This window comes from Peromyscus leucopus, chromosome 15 (assembly GCF_004664715.2).
Source record: "Peromyscus leucopus breed LL Stock chromosome 15, UCI_PerLeu_2.1, whole genome shotgun sequence".
NCBI classification, from domain to species: Eukaryota; Metazoa; Chordata; class Mammalia; order Rodentia; family Cricetidae; genus Peromyscus; species Peromyscus leucopus.
The window spans coordinates 25,451,032-25,458,848 of record NC_051076.1 but is presented as its reverse complement, the minus strand read 5'-3'; the positions used below and the strand labels follow the sequence as shown (position 1 = coordinate 25,458,848).

Below are 7,817 nucleotides of genomic sequence, written 5' to 3'. Positions count from 1 at the left end.
CATTAGGTGTATCAGTGACTCACAAATATTTTTTATTGACCGATGGCTGTTTTCCCTTTTTTCATTGTGACTTTTGAGGCATGAACATTTATTCATTTCAGAAAGTTCTATTTATTTCTTCTTTGGTTGCACTTGTCTTAAGTGTCATATCTAAGAAATGATTGTCCTAGATGGAGCGTCATGTGTACATCGAGTCATCCCTAGACTAAATGATAGACAGACTAATCTCCCTCACTGAATCGTCATGGCAACCCTTCTGACATCAGTTCATAAAAGAAAGGCTTTGTCTCCACACTGTCAGTTCTGCCCCACTGATCTACACTTTGCTCTCATAGTACAGTCTTTTAGTTTATTTTACTTCCAACCTTGCTATTTATGTGTATGTGTGTATTTGTGTGTATGAATTCCACATGAGTGGAGGTGCCTCAGGAGGCTGGAAGAGGGCATGGGATCCTCTGGAGCTGGTGTTGCAAAGGTTGTGATGCCACCAGATGAGCATGCTGGAAACTGAACCTAGATCTTCTGGAAGAGCAGAGAATGCTCCCGGGAGATCTCTCCAGCTCTATGTAGTGTAACCCCAATGACTATAGTCTTTGATTTATAGAAAATCTTTTAAATTGGGAGAAGTTAGTCCTCGGACTTCATTCTTTTTTTAAGTTTTATTTGTTAACTTTCTTTAAACAAAAATATCACTGACTGTGTAAACTTCAGTTCATTCAGAAAATAGCACATCTACACACATAGCGTTGGACTTTCAGAATCAATGTAGAAAACTAATACAACTGAGAAGAGAGGCAAATCCACAGTGTGCTCTATTGGGCATTTCACTTATCCTATCTCAATAACTGGTGAAACAATGGAAATAAATTGTTATAGATATAGAAGAAAAAGAAAATGAAATGTTAAAGAATGGAAAAGAAGCTACAGTATTGGTATGTAAGTGGCTACAGTTTTTTTAAACTAAACTTTCCTATTGCTTATAAACCATCTCATTTTAAAGTGGCAGAATAAACTTTAAACACTCCAAATGTTTATGGAGATTTGCTGAGATAGGATGATTTCTAATATTTAAGACAAAGTTAAACTAGTTTTACAATGATTAAAATGTCACAAAGTACATTCTATTATCACAACAGAATTAAGTTACAAACCAGTGAGAGAAAGATATGCAGAAAACATCCTAGTGTTTGAAAACCAGATACTATACTTGTAAATAACTTGTGAGTCAAAGGAAAAATCTCAAGGAAAATTTAGTTTGGATCGAATAAAAAAACATATCAAACCCTCTGTGTTGCTGAAGCAGGGCTTAAAGAAACACACTACATTGACTTTTTATATGAAACTAGAGGAATGAGTCAAAATTTGTGCTCCTTCTTTTCATCTTTAAAGGCTAGATAATGATATTAAAGCCAATGTAGATAGACCCACTCCAATTTTTGTATGTATTAAAAGTTCGTTACTTTTTATTGCTAAGTAATACTCTACTTCACAGAACAAAACTATTTTGTATTTTCTAATTGGATTATTTTTCTTATGGTTATATTTTGAGAGTATTAAAGATTTTCCCTAAAGATATAATGTAATAACTCTCTAAATTTCCACTCAAATTACAGAATCATACAATGGTAGAAGGAACTCTGGTGCAGGAGGAAGAAGAAGAGGAGGAGGAGGGGGAAGAGGAGGAGGAGGAGGAGGAGGAGGAGGAGGAGGAGGAGGAGGAAGAAGAAGAAGAAGAAGAAGAAGAAGAAGAAGAAGAAGAAGAAGAAGAAGAAGAAGAAGAAGAAGAAGAAGAAAGGGTAATTTTTCTGTTGCATCCACCATGACTTCAGTCATGCAGTTATGAGGATGGTGATATATTTTATTTTTAGATGTTGAAATCTTTATTAGAAAAGAAGCACAATGTGGCAGCATGTAGGAAATATCTATTTATTTGGGTTTTTGAGCACTTACCATATGCTCTGGTGCTGGTACTGATAGGCCTTTATTGGTTTATTAATACTGAGATTTTAACTTTGAGAACAGAAGGAAAGTTGATTAAATTTAAACTATTAAAGTGAAGATTGTCGGGAAGATTTCCAGAGGCAAGAGTGAACTGAGTGCATTTTCCCGGACATGATTCTGACCGCACAGCTTCTTTTATGAAACAGAAGCAGTTCCAGCTATTTCACATTGCACCCTGTGAAGCAGAAATAATTCGTTACTTATCCTCAGCTCCTGGTTTGGGGGCAGCCATAGACAACACTTTCCCAGAGGAGACTGAACTGGGAAAGGAGGAGTAAGCTATGGGGCTTTAGATTCTGAGCTCTGAGATCTCACAGATCTCTGAGAAATCGGAAGGCCCTGAGTAAATTTGTATTTGAAGGTGGAAGAGTCTGGGAAGCCTTGTGAGTGGTACAATGGGATGTGTGTGTAAACAAGAAGCTGAAATGTCAGGTCTGGCTAGTGAAGGGAAGGGTTTTCAAGTCTCTTTAGGAACGAATGATGTTGGGTAGAAAATCCATTTCCACAGTCTGCATCCAGTGAACATTTAACATGTGGAGAAGAAACAATATATAGCGGATGATACTATAGTGAATCAGGGGGAAGGGGGTTTTGGACAAGGTATTGTGGTTCTTTATAAAAGAATGAGAGGTTCTTACATGGTTATAAGGACTCTGATGAAAGGATGGGTTGAAGGCCATGGAAGAATTGGTCATTAACTGACAGTGCAGAGAAATTAGCTCCTGAAATAGAGGTCAGGCTGTGCATTTCTTTATATCCACCTTCGTGACTAGCAGTCCTGAAATACCCAGTGAGCAGAAGAGAGAATGAGAGTGGGGAGCCAGAGAGGAAGGGGAGGGAATGGAGACCCTGGTTGGGGGAAAGACTGCCCTAAGCAAGATAAAAGAGGTAGGGATGTTGGCCCTCAATATTCTTTCCTTTATCTGCAAGGCCAGAGCTCAAGGGTTACCTCCTATGATTTAAGAGAACATGAAAGTGACAGGGGGAGAAGTCAAGACCTACCCTTTGAGTAAGAAACAAAGACCCGCAAATCTGGGATACAGTGAGTTATTAGCTGTATCCGTCTACATTCTGGTTGTTTTCTGAGATGAATGCTTTCAAATGATTCTGGATCTTCTCATTACTGGAATGTAGGCCCCTGAAGGTTGGCATGCAGGCAGTAATGGTTCCTTTTAATAATTAACTACCATTGATTTGTCAGCCAAAGGTCATCCCTTCTTACATTTGAGAACCTCAAACTCTTGGCACCTGAGAACAGAAGTGAAAAATCGTTCACAAATTATTGATACACCATACGCCCCTGCATGTCTCACCCTGTGTATGTAGACACTGCAAGATCTGAGCTTAATGATAGACGATCCCACTCACTGCTAAGACCCTCAGCACCTTTCCCTGTTGCTTCACCATCTACGCCTGCAGGGGTTCTGGTCTCGTAGTTTGTGGAGATAGTGGGCTACTTTGCAGCAGAAGAAAGTGGAAAGAAACTGTTAATAAAATGATTCTCTGTTTTCCTTCCTTGACATTTTTTGGGTGTACATGTATTTTTTCTGCTTTTCTCTTTCTTAAACACTCCCAGAAAGAGGTTTTGTTCCCTAGAGAATACACTGATTACTAGGTGAAGTAGGTTCTACAGCTGGAGAAACCTCTGCAGAAATGTAATTTGTTGTTGCGCTGTACCTGACTTCTTACTCATCTAGTGCAAGGACATGGAACTGACCTCATTAGGCCCAGAACTGGGGAATGCAGTTTGTATAATGGGGTTGAAACACTGGTTCCCAAACCACTGAAGCTTTATCTACCCTGGTGTTTGTCGGTGTTTGCTTTAGAAGCCTTCCTTAGGACATGCTGGCCTCTAAGCCTATGGAAAGGCCTAGTAAGGAATCAGTACAGCAGGCTAGCTTGTGGTGGCCTATCCCAGCCTGTCCTGGGAAAGGAGTGGGGGCACCTATGGAAATGAGTTCCATAAGAATACTTCTATTTTTTTTCCTTTTTTTAAATTGAAATTTTTTTCATTAGCATACACAATAACAGGCTTCATTATAACAACGTCACACATGTATATCATTGTCCCTGCTCATGCTCCCCCCATTATCTCCCCTCTTCCTTCCCACTGGTCCCTTTCCTCCTCAGAATTAGTTCCTTTTTACTTTTATAAAGCCAGCTCTTTGTAGAAGTAATTAACTATCTACAATTCTGTATCTTACATGTATCTAAGATAATCTCCAGCCCTGGTATTTTTAAATCGTACAATAGAGTTCACCTTTGAACTCTAGAGTAAAGTGTTTTAATGTCACCAAGCCTTGTCCAAGTACCAAGAAACAAATGTGACCAGCATTTGAATTGCATCGTTATCAGGATCTTGTCCTTCTGTTTCTGGAGCTTCTTTTGTGTTGATTGTGTTTCAAGTTGCCTGTTACATTCAGTTAATTTTTAAATGCCTTGTTGAGCCTGTGAAATGACTGCCCCCCCCACACACAGAGGGCTTTTGTGTACAGTTATTAAGCTCTCCATTAATCAGCTCTTTATTACCCCAAGGAGCAGAGAATTAGGGAATAAGCCAAAATAAATTTTGTACATGCAAAATGATACCGCAAAAATAAATCTATGCTCTACAATGCATTGCGGTGTTCTCTTCTGAGGTTGGAATGATATGCGTTTCATCATTATGAATGGATGCTGGATTTCTGTATCTGTTGAGATGATGAGACAGTTTACCTTTTGTTTATGTAATTGTGGTGAATTAAGTTGATTGATTTTAAAGTGTTAACTCCAATTTTTTTTATTCCTGGAATAAATGCGACGTAATCATGATGCATTACCCAGCTTCCATATTGCTGCAGTCCTTGTCAGTATCTGCTGTTAGGTGATGCTCTGAAGAAATAAATCAGGAAAAATTGCTATGTTTTCATTCTCTGAAGAAATTTTAAAGATGAGATTAGTGTTTTAATATTGATTATCTGTTCAGATATTTCCTTTGTAGAAAGATTTTTAACACATAATACTTTCCCTGTTACCCATATGATGTACATTATAGACTGGAGTCGGGGGGGGGTGCATACTGAAACCATAAATAGTTCCCAAGTCTGTCCTTTTCCTCCATACATATGATACTTACTACATTGGTTAGCTTATAAATTAGGCACCGTAAGAGATTAACAAGAATAACTGATTGTAAAATAGCACAATTATAATATACTACAAAACAGTCACCTGAATGCAGTCTTGCTATCAAAATATTGTATTACCATTTCAGTTTAAAGAAAGTACCTTCTGGATTCTTTTGGGGGGGTTATCTGCATTCTTAGTGTCATTAATCCTCTTGCTTTGGGGCCATTATTAAGTAAGATAAGAAATGCATGAACATAAGCATCGAAATATCCCAGCAATTCTTCTGAGGACTACTAGGCGACTCTTGAGGGGATAGCATATACAGTGTAGATATGCTGTATAAAAGATGAGTAGGATTGGGTAGGAAAGTGAGGGATTACAGCACTCTACTCAGAATGGTGCTGAGTTTAAAACATGTGAATTGTTTCTTGCTGAAACTTCTCATCCAGTGTTTTGAACGTGGGTAAGGGCAACCACCGAAAGTGAAAGTACAGAGGTAGGGGTAGGCTACTGAAAGCATTTGCTCACTTTAGTATCAGATGACTCAGATTCTTGGTATTTTGCTAGGTTTTGAGAGTTCTGTGTTTTAGGTTTAAATCTTAAAGTATTGATGCAAAATTACCTGAGTATCTTATGATTTTTCATCTCTCTAAGATTCCAGGGCTGGCAAGATAACACAGCAGGTCAAGGTGTTTGCTGTCCAAGCCTGGAGTCCTGAGTTTGATCACTGAAGCTTATGTAAGGCAGAAGGAAAGAACCAGCCCCACAAAGTGGTTCTCTGACATCCACATGCATTTTCTGATCCATGAGCCTCCCCTGTAACATTCATGAACAATCCTCTTATCATGTATGCATAACCTCCCCTATCATTCATGCACATACAAACACCCCCTATCATGCATGTATATGTGGACACACATATACATTAAAAAATTAAAGATTTACATGTTTCTTGTGTTTTGTATTTATTTTTATCATTCCTTTGGGTTTCTATTGCTGTTTTCTATTTGTTGATTTATAGGTAACTTATCGGATCTAATTTATAAATCCACAATTAACTGATTTTAGTTTACTTTCCTAACATATGCATCTAAGGCTTTAAATTTTCTTATAATTGCAGCTGAACTATATGTGATGACTTTTATATGCCCTGTTTATGGCCATTCAAATAAGCAACTCTCCAATTTCCATTGAGATTTTTTTTCTTTTCATTGAGTTTCAAGAAGTATATTTCTAGAGGCTGGAAAGGTGTTTCAGCAGTTATGACCACTTATTCTCTTTCAGAAGACCTGAGATTGGTTCCTAGAACTCACATTGGGTGGCTCACAAACACCTGTAACCCCAGCTGCAGGGCATCTGACATTATCTTCAGGTCTCCACTGGCACGGTACTCATAAGCACATACCTACACATAGTCACACATACACATGCACACATAATTAACAATAAAATAAAAAATCTAAAAATAAAGTTTGTTATTTACACCAAAAGCCAAGGAAAATGTCTCATCCAAGCCCAGAATGACCACATCAGCTTCTTTTCTCTCTTGCTTTTCATTGGTAATCAAATGAACCCCCTTTGCTGCTCCCTACCCCCCACAGTAGTTGGGATAAAGAAAGGTACTAAGTTTTTATTAGTTTGAAGAAAAGACTGTTAAAAGGTCAATGTGGTAAATTTAAAAAGTAATGCTAAATTCATTTGAATGAAACATTAAAGGACTATCTTCAAATTATCTCTTTGTAGCTTTATAGTATAATACATATTTTTAATTTACTAAATAAGTAATGATAATAGTTTTCATTAAAATACATTTATTAGTTGTTACATACACATGAAAGGGTATATGAGAGGTTTGGCAGGGAGGAAAGGGAAAGAGGAGATGGTGTAATTATATTATAATCTCAAAAAATAAAACAAGTATTTTTAATGAATAAGTACATTTATTTGACAAAATAAAAAAGTTGCATTTGCTACCTTTATGATTTCTAGTATAAAAGGCATGGCCAGAAGCAAATAAAGAAGGACTTGTTTGTTCTGGTTCAGATTTCAAAGGTATGGTCTATCGTGGTGGTGGCCTGATGGTAGGAACATGAGGCATGTGGTCACATCATATCCACAGCCAGGAAGCAGAGAAAGAGGAACACTGGTGTCTGCTTGCTTTTTCCTTTTTGTTCAGCCTGGGACCCCTGCCCATGGGATGGTGCTGCCCACATTTAATATATGTCTTCCCACCTCGGTTAAGCCGTTCTAAAAACCCTTCACACATGTGCTCAGAGGCTTGTCTACTAGGTGATCCTAGATCCTTCCAAGGGCACAATAAAGATCATGGCATGGGAAAATTTTTCTAACCATTGAAAAAGAAGCTACATTTCACTACTCTAGGGAGCCTCTTCCAGGGTTGAGGAAGGAGCCCCCTAAAGGGTTCTTTGTAGGTAGTGTGGCCAATTTGGTCTTTCCTTCCTTTCCTTCCTTCCTTCCCTCCCTCACTCCTTCCCTCCCTCCTACCCCCCTCCCTTTCTTCCTTCCTTCTTGACATGTATTGTAACACCCAGCCATCTGTCTCTCTTCTAATCCCTATCTCAATGGTCCTAGGAAGGAAGCATCGAGTACACTGTCCAGGAAGAGAAGTCTTCCCTGTAGGAGTAGAGCTGTTCTTGAAGAGGTGTGAGTAGGAAGTATAAATAAGGAAAGACTATCATCAGAACACA

At 38.3% G+C, this 7,817-nt stretch overlaps 1 long non-coding RNA gene across 1 annotated transcript; it reads left to right on the top strand.

Annotated features, from left to right (window-relative positions):
- The first annotated feature begins 1,755 nt into the window (after window positions 1–1,755).
- LOC119089107 lies at window positions 1,756–6,053 on the top strand. The gene is made up of 2 exons (XR_005092937.1): window positions 1,756–1,796; window positions 5,764–6,053. It is a non-coding gene; the product is annotated as an uncharacterized LOC119089107 (long non-coding RNA).
- The last annotated feature ends 1,764 nt before the right edge of the window (window positions 6,054–7,817 follow it).